The sequence below is a fragment of the Oncorhynchus keta genome, chromosome 2 (assembly GCF_023373465.1).
Source record: "Oncorhynchus keta strain PuntledgeMale-10-30-2019 chromosome 2, Oket_V2, whole genome shotgun sequence".
NCBI classification, from domain to species: Eukaryota; Metazoa; Chordata; class Actinopteri; order Salmoniformes; family Salmonidae; genus Oncorhynchus; species Oncorhynchus keta.
The window spans coordinates 7,780,064-7,799,513 of record NC_068422.1 but is presented as its reverse complement, the minus strand read 5'-3'; the positions used below and the strand labels follow the sequence as shown (position 1 = coordinate 7,799,513).

The window sequence follows — 19,450 nt, the reverse complement described above, 5'->3', positions numbered from 1 at the left end:
TTTCTCTTTGCTTATTTGAGCTGTTGTTGCCATAATATGGACTTGGTCTTTTACCAAATAGGGCTGTCTTCTGTATATCACCCCTAACTTGTCACAACACAACTGATTGGCTCAAACGCATTAAGGAGGAAACAAATTCCACAAATTTACATTTGAAAAGGCACACCTGTTAATTGAAATCCATTCCAGGTGACTACCTCATGAAGCTGGTTGAAAGAATGCCAAGAGTGTGCAAAGCTGTCATCAAGGCGGCTACTTTGAATAATTGTTTAACACCTTTTTGGTTACTACATGATTCCATATGTGTTATTTCATAGTTTTGATGTCTTCACTATTATTCTACAATGTAGAAAATGGTTTAAAAAAAAGAAACCCCCTTTAATGAGTAGGTGTGTCCAAACTTTTTTTTGGTACTGTATATGTTGGGTGTTACATATATCTCTATGCTTATTGTTATATATATATTTACTGGGTGTTATATACATATATCTATATGCTGCTAGGTGTTATATATATATAAATTCTGGGTATTATATATATTTATATGCTGCTTGGTGTCATATTATTTACATGTGTGCTGGGTATTATTGAGGCTTGTTGGTGAAGAAAGTAATATTTTTGCTGTGTCCTTATATTATTTTGAGTAATCTTTATACGCGGGGCATGACACATAACTTAACTTCAATCCATAACTAACTGTAAGCCGTTCTGAATACAAGCAACTGCTGAATGACTCAAATGTAAATAAATAAATACATCTACATGACAATTCACTCCGCCAGGCCTACTGTAAAAAAACGTTGTTTACGTTGAACACATAATAACCCATGAAGATGGTTCATGGTGCCCTAAGGCAGGGGCTTCAAGCCACAACACAAGAACACTCACTTCCCGAATCTCCTTTGATAAGAGAGAAGGGGTTAGGGATAATGTCTGTGTGTGTGTCCATTCAGAACGTAGTATTCCATGTAAAATAAACATAACGACATTTAAAAATGCAGACACACGTTTGCCCTCTTTCTTTCCAGTCGTTTGTGTCTGCCCTGTAATCATGTGTGTCAAGTGAAAATAGGGATATGAAGTTACTGCAGTGCTACGGTCAATATCTTTCAGTAGAAATCAGGCTTGTTCAAACTGCCCAATGTCTGCCTCAACTACCAAATTACATTTGAAGAGAAATGTTTATTACTTGGACGGTGATATCAAGCAGCTGTTGTTAGTTTAAATCACTTACTAAGTTTATCATTTTAAGACCAGAGGAATAGGCGAGGTCTTGCTTTCAGTTGGAACATAAGTTAATGGAATGAGAACACTGAGTTGAAAACACTTAATCAGAACGTCAATGTATTATCAGAAGCTAGATAAAGGCATCTGTCATTCAAATGAATAAGGGACATTTTTTGGAGTGACAGTGGAATCAACCAATAACATTTTCACCTAATGGGTGGGACTGTTCTTACAAAAATGTATGGAATCTTCTGCCTTTTTGAAGGCCAACAGGTCACTGTGTAATAGCGAGCTGTAGTTTTTCCGACGGTCTAGCTAGCTAGCTTTTGTTGTTGGCTAGTTTGCAGTGGATGCAGCAGGTGTTATCAAAGAGGATGTTGTTGCTAATTTGTTAGCTTCTCCCTTTTCAAGAATAACTTTCAACAAAAAGTTGTTTCAAATGATCATCATCTGATGAGTGGAACTGTGTTTTTTATTGCAGCGCGCTTGCTGTTGTTAGCCATCTCTTTGAAAATAACTTGTGTGTGTGAAACATTGTTGCATTTAAAGTAGAACTGACAGCATTTTAGCAACATTAAATATTATTGAAATCTGTTCATATACATCCCCAGGAGGCGACCACTTAGATATGGTCATTTTCATAAGTTCTTAGAATGTTTGGGAATTACGTATACTAAGGCATTTGTGGACATTCTATTGCAATATAGAGTGGGAAAGCGTCCGTGAGTTTGGACAATTAATAGATAAAACCGAATAAAAATATCTGGGACAGGAGTCTACACAGACCGGTGCGCTATAGCCAATCAGAGCTACAGTAGGCCTTTATACAAACAAGCCATTTGCCACATGGGCCTGCCATCATTCACTTTGAACTTTGGATGACTTTAGATCATCCAAAGTTGACTTCCGGCGCCGACTGAGATGGCCGCCTCGCTTCACGTTCCTAGGAAACTATGCAGTTTTTTGTTTTTTTACGTGTTATTTCTTACATTAGTACCCCAGGTCATCTTAGGTTTCATTACATACAGTCGAGAAGAACTACTGAATATAAGATCAGCGTCAACTCACCATCAGTACGACCAAGAATATGTTTTCCGCGACGTGGATCCTGTGTTCTGCCTTACAAACAGGACAACGGAATGGATCGCATGCAGCGACCCAAAGAAATTACTCAGAAAAAGAGGGAAACGCGGCGGTGTTCTGGTCAGACTCCGAAAAAGGGCACATCGCGCACCACTTCCCAGCATTCTTTTTGCCAATGTCCAGTCTCTCGACAACAAGGTTGACGAAATCCGAGCAAGGGTGGCATTCCAGAGGGACATCAGAGACTGCAACGTTCTCTGCTTCACGGAAACATGGCTCACTGGGAAGACGCTATCCAGGGCGGTGCAGCCAACGGGTTTCTCCACGCATCGCGCCGACAGAAACATACATCTCTCTGGTAAGAAGAGTGGCGGGGGCGTATGCCTCATGACTAACGGGACATGGTGTGATGAAGGAAACATACAGGAACTCAAATCCTTATTTTCACCTGATTTAGAATTCCTCACAATCAAATGTAGACCGCATTATCTTCCAAGAGAATTCTCTTCGATTATAATCACAGCCGTATATATCCCCCCCCAAGCAGACACATCGATGGCTCTGAACGAACTTTATTTAACTCTTTGCAAACTGGAAACCATTTATCCGGAGGCTGCATTCATTGTAGCTGGGGATTTTAACAAAGCTAATCTGAAAACAAGACTCCCTAAATTTTATCAGCATATCGATTGCGCAACCAGGGGTGGTAAAACCTTGGATCATTGTTACTCTAACTCCCGCGACGCATATAAGGCCCTGCCCCGCCCCCCTTTCGGGAAAGCTGACCACGACTCCATTTTGCTGATCCCTGCCTACAGGCAGAAATTAAAACAAGAGGCTCCCACGCTGAGGTCTGTCCAACGCTGGTCAGACCAAGCTGACTCTACACTCCAAGACTGCTTCCATCACGTGGACTGGGACATGTTTCGTATTGCGTCAGATGGAAATATTGACGAATACGCTGATTCGGTGAGCGAGTTCATTAGAACGTGCGTCGAAGATGTTGTTCCCATAGCAACGATAAAAACATTCCCAAACCAGAAACCGTGGATTGATGGCAGCATTCGCGTGAAACTGAAAGCGCGAACCACTGCTTTTAATCAGGGCAAGGTGTCTGGTAACATGTCCGAATATAAACAATGCAGCTATTCCCTCCGCAAGGCTATTAAACAAGCTAAGCGTCAGTACAGAGACAAAGTGGAATCTCAATTCAATGGCTCAGACACAAGAGGCATGTGGCAGGGTCTACAGTCAATCTCGGACTACAAGAAGAAACCCAGCCCAGTCACGGACCAGGATGTCTTGCTCCCAGGCAGACTAAATAACTTTTTTGCCCGCTTTGAGGACAATACAGTGCCAATGACACGGCCTGCAACAAAAACATGCGGTCTCTCCTTCACTGCAGCCGAGGTGAGTAAGACATTTAAACGTGTTAACCCTCGCAAGGCTGCAGGCCCAGACGGCATCCCCAGCCGCGCCCTCAGAGCATGCGCAGACCAGCTGGCCGGTGTGTTTACGGACATATTCAATCAATCCCTATACCAGTCTGCTGTTCCCACATGCTTCAAGAGGGCCACCATTGTTCCTGTTCTCAAGAAAGCTAAGGTAACTGAGCTAAACGACTACCGCCCCGTAGCACTCACTTCCGTCATCATGAAGTGCTTTGAGAGACTAGTCAAGGACCATATCACCTCCACCCTACCTGACACCCTAGACCCACTCCAATTTGCTTACCGCCCAAATAGGTCCACAGACGATGCAATCTCAACCACACTGCACACTGCCCTAACCCACCTGGACAAGAGGAATACCTATGTGAGAATGCTGTTCATCGACTACAGCTCGGCATTCAACACCATAGTACCCTCCAAGCTCGTCATCAAGCTCGAGACCCTGGGTCTCGACCCCGCCCTGTGCAACTGGGTACTGGACTTCCTGACGGGCCGCCCCCAGGTGGTGAGGGTAGGCAACAACATCTCCTCCCCGCTGATCCTCAACACGGGGGCTCCACAAGGGTGCGTTCTGAGCCCTCTCCTGTACTCCCTGTTCACCCACGACTGCGTGGCCAGCACGCACGCCTCCAACTCAATCATCAAGTTTGCGGACGACACAACAGTGGTAGGCTTGATTACCAACAACGACGAGACGGCCTACAGGGAGGAGGTGAGGGCCCTCGGAGTGTGGTGTCAGGAAAATAACCTCACACTCAACGTCAACAAAACTAAGGAGATGATTGTGGACTTCAGGAAACAGCAGAGGGAACACCCCCCTATCCACATCGATGGAACAGTAGTGGAGAGGGTAGCTAGTTTTAAGTTCCTCGGCATACACATCACAGACAAACTGAATTGGTCCACTCACACTGACAGCGTCGTGAAGAAGGTGCAGCAGCGCCTATTCAACCTCAGCGCCTATTCAGCAGCGCCTATTCAACCTTTAGCGTCTGCTAAATGACTTAAATGTAATGTAAATGTAAATCCTGGTGGGCTGTATCACCGCCTGGTACGGCAACTGCTCCGCCCTCAACTGTAAGGCTCTCCAGAGGGTAGTGAGGACTGCACAACGCATCACCGGGGGCAAACTACCTGCCCTCCAGGACACCTACACCACCCGTTGTTACAGGAAGGCCATAAAGATCATCAAGGACATCAACCACCCGAACCACTGCCTGTTCACCCCGCTATCATCCAGAAGGCGAGGTCAGTACAGGTGCATCAAAGCTGGGACCGAGAGACTGAAAAACAGCTTCTATCTCAAGGCCATCAGACTGTTAAACAGCCACCACTAACATTGAGTGGCTGCTGCCAACACACTGTCATTGACACTGACCCAACTCCAGCCATTTTAATAATGGGAATTGATGGGAAATGATGTAAATATATCACTAGCCACTTTAAACAATGCTACCTTATATAATGTTACTTACCCTACATTATTCATCTCATATGCATACGTATATACTGTACTCTACATCATCGACTGCATCCTTATGTAATACATGTATCACTAGCCACTTTAACTATGCCACTTTGTTTACTTTGTCTACACACTCATCTCATATGTATATACTGTACTCGATACCATCTACTGTATGCTGCTCTGTACCATCACTCATTCATATATCCTTATGTACATATTCCTTATCCCCTTACACTGTGTATAAGACAGTAGTTTTGGAATTGTTAGTTAGATTACTTGTTGGTTATCACTGCATTGTCGGAACTAGAAGCACAAGCATTTCGCTACACTCGCATTAACATCTGCTAACCATGTGTATGTGACAAATAAAATTTGATTGATTGATTGATTGATTGATCATTAGAACGCATTCACCAATAGCCACAAAATACACCTGAATGGATTTCTGCAAATATGTAAACACCACGGGAGTCCTCTTACATTTGGGTACTTTACAGTCTTATTGATCAGAACCATGAAAAGGTAGACTCTCTCTCCCTCAGTTATGCACATGAACAACAACAAGATCAACAACTAATGCTAGCCAGATCAAGGTGAGCTAATATCTAATGAAGGACGTTAGATAAACCATCTCAAAATGTTTCAGCTAGTTGGCCATCAAAATTGCACTGATAAACTAGGGGGAATTGTAGCCTCCACATCCTTCTGAAGCTTGCCTGCCAATACATGCTTGTCCCAACCAAGCTAACTGGCTAAAGTTGGCTAGCTTGCTAGCTAGCTCCTTCCAGATATAAATGAGAGAACACCTCACTCTGACCATTGTACTCACCGTAGCAGAGCTGGTTAGGCTGTTTACATGTTATCTAGAGCGTTCTTGACTAACTATTACTTTTTTTGTCTACGTTTACTGACACCGGTCATATTCAGCGGGTGTTACACATTCGGAAATTCATCAGTTGATATGAATTTGCAAGAGATATGCTAACTGAATAACAGTCGTTCAAGTTCATGCTAGCTAACCGAATGACACCTGCATCTCTATCTGTGTATAGCCACTGAAAAACGATATGAGGGGAAAAAGCCAGTCACTCACTCACCCACTCCTCCAATGGCATGACATCCTCCTAGCAGCTAGCTAGCTAGCTATCTATCTAACTTTAGGCTTCATATTTTTAGCTTGCTACATTAGATAAGCTAGCCTATTAGCCACATTATGACTGACTTGTGATCATTGCCCTTGCTAGTTTGATTGTATTGACATTCCCAGCCATAGTTACATTCATGAATTTTTGTCCAGAATATCGAGTCATTGAAACTGAAACAGTGCGTAAAGTATGGAGGTAGCAAACAATGTAGCAGGCCAGCTGGGATTTACAACCTGATAGCAATATTTTTGGGACTACCAAGAAATGTGTTGGTGAATTACAGTATATTAATCATGCATTGAACTGCATCCCACTATTCTGCCAACAATGCCTTAGTGTACATCATGGAATGTTGAGTCAAATTGAACCTATTTTTAAAACCTCTTATAAAGTTGTTTTTTTTATTATAAACTGGGAATTTGATATTTTTGACTGATGTTATGATTGTCTGTTTGACTGGCCACCCCACATATGCTCTCTCTAATTCTCTCTTTCTTTCTCTCTCTCGGAGGACCTGAGCCCAAGGACCGTGCCCCAGGACGACCTGACATGATGACTCCTTGCTGTCCCCAGTCCACCTGACTGTGCTGCTGCTCCAGTTTCAACTGTTCTGCCTTGTTATTATTGGACCATGCTGGTCATTTATGAACATTTGAACATCTTGGCCATGTTTACATTTACATTACATTTAAGTCATTTAGCAGACGCTCTTATCCAGAGCGACTTACAAATTGGTGCATTCACCTTATGACATCCAGTGGAACAGCCACTTTACAATAGTGCATCTAAATCTTTTAAGGGGGGGGGGGAGAGAAGGATTACTTTATCCTATCCTAGGTATTCCTTAAAGAGGTGGGGTTTCAGGTGTCTCCGGAAGGTGGTGATTGACTCCGCTGTCCTGGCGTCGTGAGGGAGTTTGTTCCACCATTGGGGGGCCAGAGCAGCGAACAGTTTTGACTGGGCTGAGCGGGAACTGTACTTCCTCAGTGGTAGGGAGGCGAGCAGGCCAGAGGTGGATGAACGCAGTGCCCTTGTTTGGGTGTAGGGCCTGATCAGAGCCTGGAGGTACTGAGGTGCCATTCCCCTCACAGCTCCGTAGGCAAGCACCATGGTCTTGTAGCGGATGCGAGCTTCAACTGGAAGCCAGTGGAGAGAGCGGAGGAGCGGGGTGACGTGAGAGAACTTGGGAAGGTTGAACACCAGACGGGCTGCGGCGTTCTGGATGAGTTGTAGGGGTTTAATGGCACAGGCAGGGAGCCCAGCCAACAGCGAGTTGCAGTAATCCAGACGGGAGATGACAAGTGCCTGGAGTAGGACCTGCGCCGCTTCCTGTGTGAGGCAGGGTCGTACTCTGCGGATGTTGTAGAGCATGAACCTACAGGAACGGGCCACCGCCTTGATGTTAGTTGAGAACGACAGGGTGTTGTCCAGGATCACGCCAAGGTTCTTAGCGCTCTGGGAGGAGGACACAATGGAGTTGTCAACCGTGATGGCGAGATCATGGAACGCGCAGTCCTTCCCCGGGAGGAAGAGCAGCTCCGTCTTGCCGAGGTTCAGCTTGAGGTGGTGATCCGTCATCCACACTGATATGTCTGCCAGACATGCAGAGATGCGATTCGCCACCTGGTCATCAGAAGGGGGAAAGGAGAAGATTAATTGTGTGTCGTCTGCATAGCAATGATAGGAGAGACCATGTGAGGTTATGACAGAGCCAAGTGACTTGGTGTATAGCGAGAATAGGAGAGGGCCTAGAACAGAGCCCTGGGGACACCAGTGGTGAGAGCGCGTGTTGAGGAGACAGATTCTCGCCACGCCACCTGGTAGGAGCGACCTGTCAGGTAGGACGCAATCCAAGCGTGGGCCGCGCCGGAGATGCCCAACTCGGAGAGGGTGGAGAGGAGGATCTGATGGTTCACAGTATCGAAGGCAGCCGATAGGTCTAGAAGGATGAGAGCAGAGGAGAGAGAGTTAGCTTTAGCAGTGCGGAGCGCCTCCGTGATACAGAGAAGAGCAGTCTCAGTTGAATGACTAGTCTTGAAACCTGACTGATTTGGATCAAGAAGGTCATTCTGAGAGAGATAGCGGGAGAGCTGGCCAAGGACGGCACCTTCAAGAGTTTTGGAGAGAAAGAAAGAAGGGATACTGGTCTGTAGTTGTTGACATCGGAGGGATCGAGTGTAGGTTTTTTCAGAAGGGGTGCAACTCTCGCTCTCTTGAAGACGGAAGGGACGTAGCCAGCGGTCAGGGATGAGTTGATGAGCGAGGTGAGGTAAGGGAGAAGGTCTCCGGAAATGGTCTGGAGAAGAGAGGAGGGGATAGGGTCAAGCGGGCAGGTTGTTGGGCGGCCGGCCGTCACAAGACGCAAGATTTCATCTGGAGAGAAAGGGGAGAAAGAGGTCAGAGCACAGGGTAGGGCAGTGTGAGCAGAACCAGCGGTGTCGTTTGACTTAGCAAACGAGGATCGGATGTCGTCGACCTTCTTTTCAAAATGGTTGACGAAGTCATCTGCAGAGAGGGAGGAGGGGAGGGGAGGGGGAGGAGGATTCAGGAGGGAGGAGAAGGTGGCAAAGAGCTTCCTAGGGTTAGAGGCAGATGCTTGGAATTTAGAGTGGTAGAAAGTGGCTTTAGCAGCAGAGACAGAGGAGGAAAATGTAGAGAGGAGGTAGTGAAAGGATGCCAGGTCCGCAGGGAGGCGAGTTTTCCTCCATTTCCGCTCGGCTGCCCGGAGCCCTGTTCTGTGAGCTCGCAATGAGTCGTTGAGCCACGGAGCGGGAGGGGAGGACCGAGCCGGCCTGGAGGATAGGGGACATAGAGAGTCAAAGGATGCAGAAAGGGAGGAGAGGAGGGTTGAGGAGGCAGAATCAGGAGATAGGTTGGAGAAGGTTTGAGCAGAGGGAAGAGATGATAGGATGGAAGGGGAGAGAGTAGCGGGGGAGAGAGAGCGAAGGTTGGGACGACGCGATACCATCCAGTAGGGGCAGTGTGGGAAGTGTTGGATGAGAGCGAGAGGGAAAAGGATACAAGGTAGTGGTCGGAGACTTGGAGGGGAGTTGCAATGAGGTTAGTGGAAGAACAGCATCTAGTAAAGATGAGGTCGAGCGTATTGCCTGCCTTGTGAGTAGGGGGAAGGTGAGAGGGTGAGGTCAAAGAGGAGAGGAGTGGAAAGAAGGAGGCAGAGAGGAATGAGTCAAAGGTAGACGTGGGGGGTTAAAGTCGCCCAGAACTGTGAGAGGTGAGCCGTCCTCAGGAAAGGAGCTTATCAAGGCATCAAGCTCATTGATGAACTCTCCGAGGGGACCTGGAGGGCGATAAATGATAAGGATGTTAAGCTTGAAAGGGCTGGTAACTGTGACAGCATGAAATTCAAAGGAGGCGATAGACAGATGGGTAAGGGGAGAAAGAGAGAATGACCACTTGGGAGAGATGAGGATCCCGGTGCCACCACCCCGCTGACCAGAAGCTCTCGGGGTGTGCGAGAACACGTGGGCGGACGAAGAGAGAGCAGTAGGAGTAGCAGTGTTATCTGTGGTGATCCATGTTTCCGTCAGTGCCAAGAAGTCGAGGGACTGGAGGGAGGCATAGGCTGAGATGAACTCTGCCTTGTTGGCCGCAGATCGACAGTTCCAGAGGCTACCGGAGACCTGGAACTCCACGTGGGTCGTGCGCACTGGGACCACCAGATTAGGGTGGCCGCGGCCACGCGGTGTGGAGCGTTTGTATGGTCTGTGCAGAGAGGAGAGAACAGGGATAGACAGACACATAGTTGACAGGCTACAGAAGAGGCTACGCTAATGCAAGGAGATTGGAATGACAAGTGGACTACACGTCTCGAATGTTCAGAAAGTTAAGCTTACGTAGCAAGAATCTTATTGACTAAAATGATTAAAATGATACAGTACTGCTGAAGTAGGCTAGCTGGCAGTGGCTGCGTTGTTGACTTTGTAGGCTAGCTGGCAGTGGCTGCGTTGTTGACACTACACTAATCAAGTCGTTCCATTGAGTGTAATAGTTTCTACAGTGCTGCTATTCGGGGCTAGCTGGCTAGCTAGCAGTGTTGATTACGTTACGTTGCGTTAAAAGAACGACAATAGCTGGCTAGCTAACCTAGAAAATCGCTCTAGACTACACAATTATCTTTGATACACAGACGGCTATGTAGCTAGCTACGATCAAACAAATCAAACCGTTGTGCTGTAATGAAATGAAATGAAAATGTGATACTACCTGTGGAGCGAAGCGGAATGCGACCGGGTTGTTGAGTGCGGAAGTTCTATTCAGTAGACGTTGGCTAGCTGTTGGCTAGCTAGCAGTGTCTCCTACGTTAAGGACGACAAATAGCTGGCTAGCTAACCTTGGTAAATTAAGATAATCACTCTAAGACTACACGCTCTAAACTACACAATTATCTTGGATACGAAGACAGCAAAGACAACTATGTAGCTAGCTAACACTACACTAATCAAGTCGTTCAGTTGAGTGTAATAGTTTCTACAGTGCTGCTATTCGGTAGACGGTGGACGTTTGCTAGCTGGCTAGCTGCTGGGCAGATAGCAGTGTCGACTACGTTAGGACGACGAAATACGAAGTTGCAATAGAAGTGCTGACTGTTTCACTTTGTTGTCCTCTTTCTTTTCCTTTTTCTTCTGTCCTTCTTTTGTCCTTATTTTGTCTTCCTTTCTTCTGTTAACTAGATATTTTTGTTGTTATTCTTTGTAAGCTAGCTAGCTTCTTCCAGGAGAGTCCCTAGCAACTGCTTAGCAACAAGTAAACAATTCTGCTAGCAATTCAGCTAGCTAAGATAACTGTACAATTTTATGAAAAATAGTTACTTTTTCAAAAGCCTGTCTTTTTTGGTTTGTTCCTTGTTTTGTCTTCTATTGAGTCTTGCAGTTTTCTCTTGATTTTTTTCGATGTACTTCACTCTAAAAAAACATTTAAATCTCAATATATACAGGAGCTCATTTTTCAGCAGCTGTGCCGGGTAGAGATTATAACAGAACATGACCAAGATGTTCAAATGTTCATAAATGACCAGCATGGTCAAATAATAATAAGGCAGAACAGTTGAAACTGGAGCAGCAGCACAGTCAGGTGGACTGGGGACAGCAAGGAGCCATCATGTCAGGTAGTCCTGGGGCACGGTCCTAGGGCTCAGGTCCTCGGAGAGAGAGAAAGAAAGAGAGAATTAGAGAGAGCATATGTGGGGTGGCCAGTCCTCTTCTGGCTGTGCCGGGTGGAGATTATAACAGAACGTGGCCAAGATGTTCAAATGTTCATAAATGACCAGCATGGTTGAATAATAGTAAGGCAGAACAGTTGAAACTGGAGCAGCAGCATGGCCAGGTGGACTGGGGACAGCAAGGAGTCATCATGTCAGGTAGTCCTGGGGCATGGTCCTAGGGCTCAGGTCCTCCGAGAGAGAGAAAGAAAGAGAGAAGGAGAGAATTAGAGAACGCACACTTAGATTCACACAGGACACCGAATAGGACAGGAGAAGTACTCCAGATATAACAAACTGACCCTAGCCCCCCGACACATAAACTACTGCAGCATAAATACTGAAGGCTGAGACAGGAGGGGTCAGGAGACACTGTGGCCCCATCCGAGGACACCCCCGGACAGGGCCAAACAGGAAGGAATAACCCCACCCACTTTGCCAAAGCACAGCCCCCACACCACTAGAGGGATATCTTCAACCACCAACTTACCATCCTGAGACAAGGCCGAGTATCTGTTTGAAAGTACCATGCTTAGAATTACAAGAATGCCTAAGATTGAATTATTTGCAAACAAGACACTCTGGATGGACGTTGGAGAAATATGGTACGAATGCCGATTTCTCTGTCCATTCTTCGCTGAATCTTCTATTTTCATCATCCTCCTTTCTTTGGAGACTTTTTCAGCCCAACATTTTCTTTTGATTACAAGATGTTTTTCCCCAATCAATGCACACAAGAAAAACAAAAATAACTAATATAATAGAGACATTGGTGATTTTATCAATGTACACATACTGACATTGAACTGATTATATAGCCTACTAACGAGATGTGTTAAAAATGGTGTTTAATTTGCAGTGTAGGCCTAAGAATTGGGCTGCGATTATGTTCTGTTCCTCCAACTTTCAGGTCAGAAAAGAATTGGCCTATGGCCAAACCTATTGCTGACCCCTGCTATACATAGTTTAGCAGAGATACGAGGGGGGTGGGAGATATTTGTCTCGCCGACGGCGACAGAACGTCCAGGGCCGGCAGTGACTGGCCCATTGGGTTGTACAAAAAGTGAACTCCCCTACATGAGTGTGCTGGTATTACCATTGTTGTCTTTTCAAAATCACCTACCTTTCACACAGTGACAACTTAAAGGTTTACCACTGTACTAACCTGTCACACACTGAAGACCTATAGGTTCACCACTGTACTAACCTGTCACACACTGAAGACCTATAGGTTCACCACTGTACTAACCTGTCACACACTGAAGACCTATAGGTTCACCACTGTACTAACCTGTCACACACTGAAGACCTATAGGTTCACCACTGTACTAACCTGTCACACACTGAAGACCTATAGGTTCACCACTGTACTAACCTGTCACACACTGAAGACCTATGGGTTCACCACTGTACTAACCTGTCACACACTGAAGACCTATAGGTTCACCACTGTCACACACTGAAGACCTATAGGTTCACCACTGTACTAACCTGTCACACACTGAAGACCTATGGGTTCACCACTGTACTAACCTGTCACACACTGAAGGCCTATAGGTTCACCACAGTACTAACCTGTCACACTGAAGGCCTATAGGTTCACCACTGTCACACACTGAAGGCCTATAGGTTCACCACTGTCACACACTGAAGGTCTATAGGTTCACCACTGTACGAACCTGTCACACTGAAGACCTATAGGTTCACCACTGTCACACACTGAAGGCCTATAGGTTCACCACTGTACTGAACCTGTCACACTGAAGGCCTATAGGTTCACCACTGTCACACACTGAAGGCCTATAGGTTCACCACTGTCACACACTGAAGGACTATAGGTTCACCACTGTCAAACACTGAAGGCCTATAGGTTCACCACTGTCACACACTGAAGGCCTATAGGTTCACCACTGTCACACACTGAAGGCCTATAGGTTCACCACTGTCACACACTGAAGGCCTATAGGTTCACCACTGTCACACACTGAAGGCCTATAGGTTCACCACTGTACTAACCTGTCACACTGAAGGCCTATAGGTTCACCACTGTACGAACCTGTCACACTGAAGGCCTATAGGTTCACCACTGTCACACACTGAAGGCCTATAGGTTCACCACTGTCACACACTGAAGGCCTATAGGTTCACCACTGTACTAACCTGTCACACTGAAGGCCTATAGGTTCACCACTGTACGAACCTGTCACAATGAAGGCCTATAGGTTCACCACTGTCACACACTGAAGGCCTATAGGTTCACCACTGTCACACACTGAAGGTCTATAGGTTCACCACTGTACGAACCTGTCACACTGAAGGCCTATAGGTTCACCACTGTACTAACCTGTCACACACTGAAGGCCTATAGGTTCACCACTGTCACACACTGAAGGCCTATAGGTTCACCACTGTCACACACTGAAGGCCTATAGGTTCACCACTGTCACACACTGAAGGCCTATAGGTTCACCACTGTCACACACTGAAGGCCTATAGGTTCACCACTGTCACACACTGAAGGCCTATAGGTTCACCACTGTCACACATTGAAGACCTATAGGTTCAACCACCTGTCACACACTGAAGGTCTATAGGTTCACCACTGTACCAACCTGTCACACTGAAGGCCTATAGGTTCACCACTGTACTAACCTGTCACACTGAAGGCCTATAGGTTCACCACTGTCACACACTGAAGGCCTATAGGTTCACCACTGTCACACACTGAAGGTCTATAGGTTCACCACTGTACGAACCTGTCACACTGAAGACCTATAGGTTCACCACTGTACTAACCTGTCACACACTGAAGGCCTATAGGTTCACCACTGTCACACACTGAAGGCCTATAGGTTCACCACTGTCACACACTGAAGGACTATAGGTTCACCACTGTCAAACACTGAAGGCCTATAGGTTCACCACTGTCACACACTGAAGGCCTATAGGTTCACCACTGTCACACACTGAAGGCCTATAGGTTCACCACTGTCACACACTGAAGGCCTATAGGTTCACCACTGTCACACACTGAAGGCCTATAGGTTCACCACTGTACTAACCTGTCACACACACTGAAGACCTATGGGTTCACCACTGTACTAACCTGTCACACACTGAAGACCTATAGGTTCACCACTGTCACACACTGAAGACCTATAGGTTCACCACTGTACTAACCTGTCACACACTGAAGACCTATGGGTTCACCACTGTACTAACCTGTCACACACTGAAGGCCTATAGGTTCACCACAGTACTAACCTGTCACACTGAAGGCCTATAGGTTCACCACTGTCACACACTGAAGGCCTATAGGTTCACCACTGTCACACACTGAAGGTCTATAGGTTCACCACTGTACGAACCTGTCACACTGAAGACCTATAGGTTCACCACTGTCACACACTGAAGGCCTATAGGTTCACCACTGTACGAACCTGTCACACTGAAGGCCTATAGGTTCACCACTGTCACACACTGAAGGCCTATAGGTTCACCACTGTCACACACTGAAGGCCTATAGGTTCACCACTGTCAAACACTGAAGGCCTATAGGTTCACCACTGTCTAACCTGTCACACACTGAAGGCCTATAGGTTCACCACTGTCACACACTGAAGGCCTATAGGTTCACCACTGTCACACACTGAAGGCCTATAGGTTCACCACTGTCACACACTGAAGGCCTATAGGTTCACCACTGTACTAACCTGTCACACTGAAGGCCTATAGGTTCACCACTGTACGAACCTGTCACACTGAAGGCCTATAGGTTCACCACTGTCACACACTGAAGGCCTATAGGTTCACCACTGTCACACACTGAAGGCCTATAGGTTCACCACTGTACTAACCTGTCACACTGAAGGCCTATAGGTTCACCACTGTACGAACCTGTCACAATGAAGGCCTATAGGTTCACCACTGTCACACACTGAAGGCCTATAGGTTCACCACTGTCACACACTGAAGGTCTATAGGTTCACCACTGTACTAACCTGTCACACTGAAGGCCTATAGGTTCACCACTGTACTAACCTGTCACACACTGAAGGCCTATAGGTTCACCACTGTCACACACTGAAGGCCTATAGGTTCACCACTGTCACACACTGAAGGCCTATAGGTTCACCACTGTCACACACTGAAGGCCTATAGGTTCACCACTGTCACACACTGAAGGCCTATAGGTTCACCACTGTCACACACTGAAGGCCTATAGGTTCACCACTGTCACACATTGAAGACCTATAGGTTCACCACTGTCACACACTGAAGGTCTATAGGTTCACCACTGTACCAACCTGTCACACTGAAGGCCTATAGGTTCACCACTGTACGAACCTGTCACACTGAAGGCCTATAGGTTCACCACTGTCACACACTGAAGGCCTATAGGTTCACCACTGTCACACACTGAAGGTCTATAGGTTCACCACTGTACTAACCTGTCACACTGAAGACCTATAGGTTCACCACTGTACTAACCTGTCACACACTGAAGGCCTATAGGTTCACCACTGTCACACACTGAAGGCCTATAGGTTCACCACTGTCACACACTGAAGGACTATAGGTTCACCACTGTCAAACACTGAAGGCCTATAGGTTCACCACTGTCACACACTGAAGGCCTATAGGTTCACCACTGTCACACACTGAAGGCCTATAGGTTCACCACTGTCACACACTGAAGGCCTATAGGTTCACCACTGTCACACACTGAAGGCCTATAGGTTCACCACTGTACTAACCTGTCACACTGAAGGCCTATAGGTTCACCACTGTACGAACCTGTCACACTGAAGGCCTATAGGTTCACCACTGTACGAACCTGTCACACTGAAGGCCTATAGGTTCACCACTGTACTAACCTGTCACACACTGAAGGCCTATAGGTTCACCACTGTCACACACTGAAGGCCTATAGGTTCACCACTGTCACACACTGAAGGCCTATAGGTTCACCACTGTCACACACTGAAGGCCTATAGGTTCACCACTGTCACACATTGAAGACCTATAGGTTCACCACTGTACTAACCTGTCACACACTGAAGACCTATGGGTTCACCACTGTACTAACCTGTCATACTGAAGGCCTATAGGTTCACCACTGTACTAACCTGTCACTCACTGAAGGCCTATAGGTTCACCACTGTCACACATTGAAGGCCTATAGATTCACCACTGTACTAACCTGTCACACACTGAAGACCTATAGGTTCACCACTGTACTAACCTGTCACTCACTGAAGGCCTATAGGTTCACCACTGTCACACATTGAAGGCCTATAGGTTCACCACTGTACTAACCTGTCACACACTGAAGACCTATGGGTTCACCACTGTACTAACCTGTCACACTGAAGACCTATAGGTTCACCACTGTACTAACCTGTCACACACTGAAGACCTATAGGTTCACCACTGTACTAACCTGTCACACACTGAAGACCTATGGGTTCACCACTGTACTAACCTGTCACACTGAAGACCTATGGGTTCACCACTGTACTAACCTGTCACACTGAAGACCTATAGGTTCACCACTGTACTAACCTGTCACACTGAAGGCCTATAGGTTCACCACTGTACTAACCTGTCACACACTGAAGACCTATAGGTTCACCACTGTACTAACCTGTCACACACTGAAGACCTATAGGTTCACCACTGTACTAACCTGTCACACACTGAAGACCTATAGGTTCACCACTGTACTAACCTGTCACACTGAAGGCCTATAGGTTCACCACTGTACTAACCTGTCACACACTGAAGACCTATAGGTTCACCACTGTACTAACCTGTCACACACTGAAGACCTATAGGTTCACCACTGTACTAACCTGTCACACTGAAGACCTATAGGTTCACCACTGTACTAACCTGTCACACTGAAGACCTATAGGTTCACCACTGTATTAACCTGTCACACTGAAGACCTATAGGTTCACCACTGTACTAACCTGTCATACTGAAGACATATAGGTTCACCACTGTATTAACCTGTCACACTGAAGACCTATAGGTTCACCACTGTACTAACCTGTCACACACTGAAGACCTATCGGTTCACCACTGTACTAACCTGTCACACTGAAGACCTATAGGTTCACCACTGTACTAACCTGTCACACACTGAAGGCCTATAGGTTCACCACTGTCACACACTGAAGGCCTATAGGTTCACCACTGTCACACACTGAAGGCCTATAGGTTCACCACTGTCACACACTGAAGGCCTATAGGTTCACCACTGTCACACACTGAAGGCCTATAGGTTCACCACTGTCACACACTGAAGGCCTATAGGTTCACCACTGTCACACACTGAAGGCCTATAGGTTCACCACTGTCACACACTGAAGGCCTATAGGTTCACCACTGTCACACATTGAAGGCCTATAGGTTCACCACTGTACTAACCTGTCACACACTGAAGACCTATAGGTTCACCACTGTACTAACCTGTCACACTGAAGGCCTATAGGTTCACCACTGTACTAACCTGTCACACACTGAAGACCTATGGGTTCACCACTGTACTAACCTGTCACACTGAAGACCTATGGGTTCACCACTGTACTAACCTGTCACACTGAAGGCCTATAGGTTCACCACTGTACTAACCTGTCACACACTGAAGACCTATAGGTTCACCACTGTACTAACCTGTCACACACTGAAGACCTATAGGTTCACCACTGTACTAACCTGTCACACACTGAAGACCTATAGGTTCACCACTGTACTAACCTGTCACACACTGAAGACCTATAGGTTCACCACTGTACTAACCTGTCACACACTGAAGACCTATAGGTTCATCACTGTACTAACCTGTCACACACTGAAGACCTATCGGTTCACCACTGTCACACACTGAAGACCTATAGGTTCACCACTGTATTAACCTGTCACACTGAAGACCTATAGGTTCATCACTGTACTAACCTGTCACACTGAAGACCTATAGGTTCACCACTGTATTAACCTGTCACACTGAAGACCTATAGGTTCACCACTGTACTAACCTGTCACACTGAAGACCTATAGGTTCACCACTGTATTAACCTGTCACACTGAAGACCTATAGGTTCACCACTGTACTAACCTGTCACACACTGAAGACCTATCGGTTCACCACTGTACTAACCTGTCACACTGAAGGCCTATAGGTTCACCACTGTACTAACCTGTCACACACTGAAGGCCTATAGGTTCACCACTGTCACACACTGAAGGCCTATAGTTTCACCACTGTCACACAGTGAAGTCTTATAGGTTCACCACTGTACTAACCTGCCACACAGTGAAGACCTACAGGTTCACCACTGCGCAAACATGGCTTTAATATATGTTAAGGCTGTTAATATACTGTATTTTTGTTTCAAGAAAGGAGTGTATATAAGCAGTTTTATTTGCTGACTGAATGGAAGTTGATAATTATGAGTTTTTTACTCCGCTCGTCTTGGCTGGTCTCAGGAAGAAATTACGAGTCCTCACTGTCTGAGACCGAGTCAAGACCAAGTACAAATATATCCGAGACAAGACCGAGACACTCAAAAACACTGAAAAACGCTAAAACAAAGCCATTCTAGCGGAAAGAGGAGGAAGCCCGGCAGGACTGAGTTTTAAGCAGAGCTTGTGATTGTTGGTGTTTTGGTTGGACTGAAAATACCGTAATCTATATTTTTGTGGGCTGAGTGTCAGAGTTCAGACTGGTGGCTAGTGTGGAAACAGACTGGGCGAGAGTGTGGAGTTTCAGCAGTCTTTATGGTCTGCTGGGAAAACCTTTTTCTCAATGTTAAAATAACTGCCACACAAACTGCTAGGATTTAAAATAAAA

General features: G+C 46.3%; 2 long non-coding RNA genes across 16 annotated transcripts; one reads left to right on the top strand and one right to left on the bottom strand.

Moving 5' to 3' along the window:
• Positions 1-12,753: 12,753 nt before the first annotated feature.
• On the top strand, positions 12,754-18,692 carry LOC127909491 (uncharacterized). Of its 6 annotated transcripts, none has more exons than XR_008071480.1 (5): positions 12,754-12,949; positions 14,187-14,266; positions 16,332-16,371; positions 17,306-17,387; positions 18,578-18,692. It is a non-coding gene; the product is annotated as an uncharacterized LOC127909491 (long non-coding RNA). The 6 variants fall into 6 exon arrangements; XR_008071474.1 differs by lacking the exon at positions 17,306-17,387 and adding an exon at positions 17,140-17,221; XR_008071479.1 differs by lacking the exon at positions 16,332-16,371 and adding an exon at positions 15,432-15,471.
• LOC127909488 (uncharacterized) lies at positions 13,896-18,824 on the bottom strand. 10 transcript variants are annotated; one of them, XR_008071451.1, is made up of 7 exons: positions 18,758-18,824; positions 18,556-18,715; positions 18,192-18,231; positions 18,070-18,109; positions 17,488-17,567; positions 17,118-17,363; positions 15,577-15,633 (listed from the first exon to the last, which is right to left on the bottom strand). It is a non-coding gene; the product is annotated as an uncharacterized LOC127909488 (long non-coding RNA). The 10 variants fall into 10 exon arrangements; XR_008071456.1 differs by lacking the exons at positions 15,577-15,633; positions 18,192-18,231 and adding an exon at positions 13,896-13,936 and having other exon boundaries at positions 17,158-17,363; positions 18,070-18,127; positions 18,572-18,715; XR_008071455.1 differs by lacking the exon at positions 18,192-18,231 and having other exon boundaries at positions 15,570-15,633; positions 17,158-17,363; positions 18,070-18,127; positions 18,572-18,715.
• Positions 18,825-19,450: the final 626 nt, after the last annotated feature.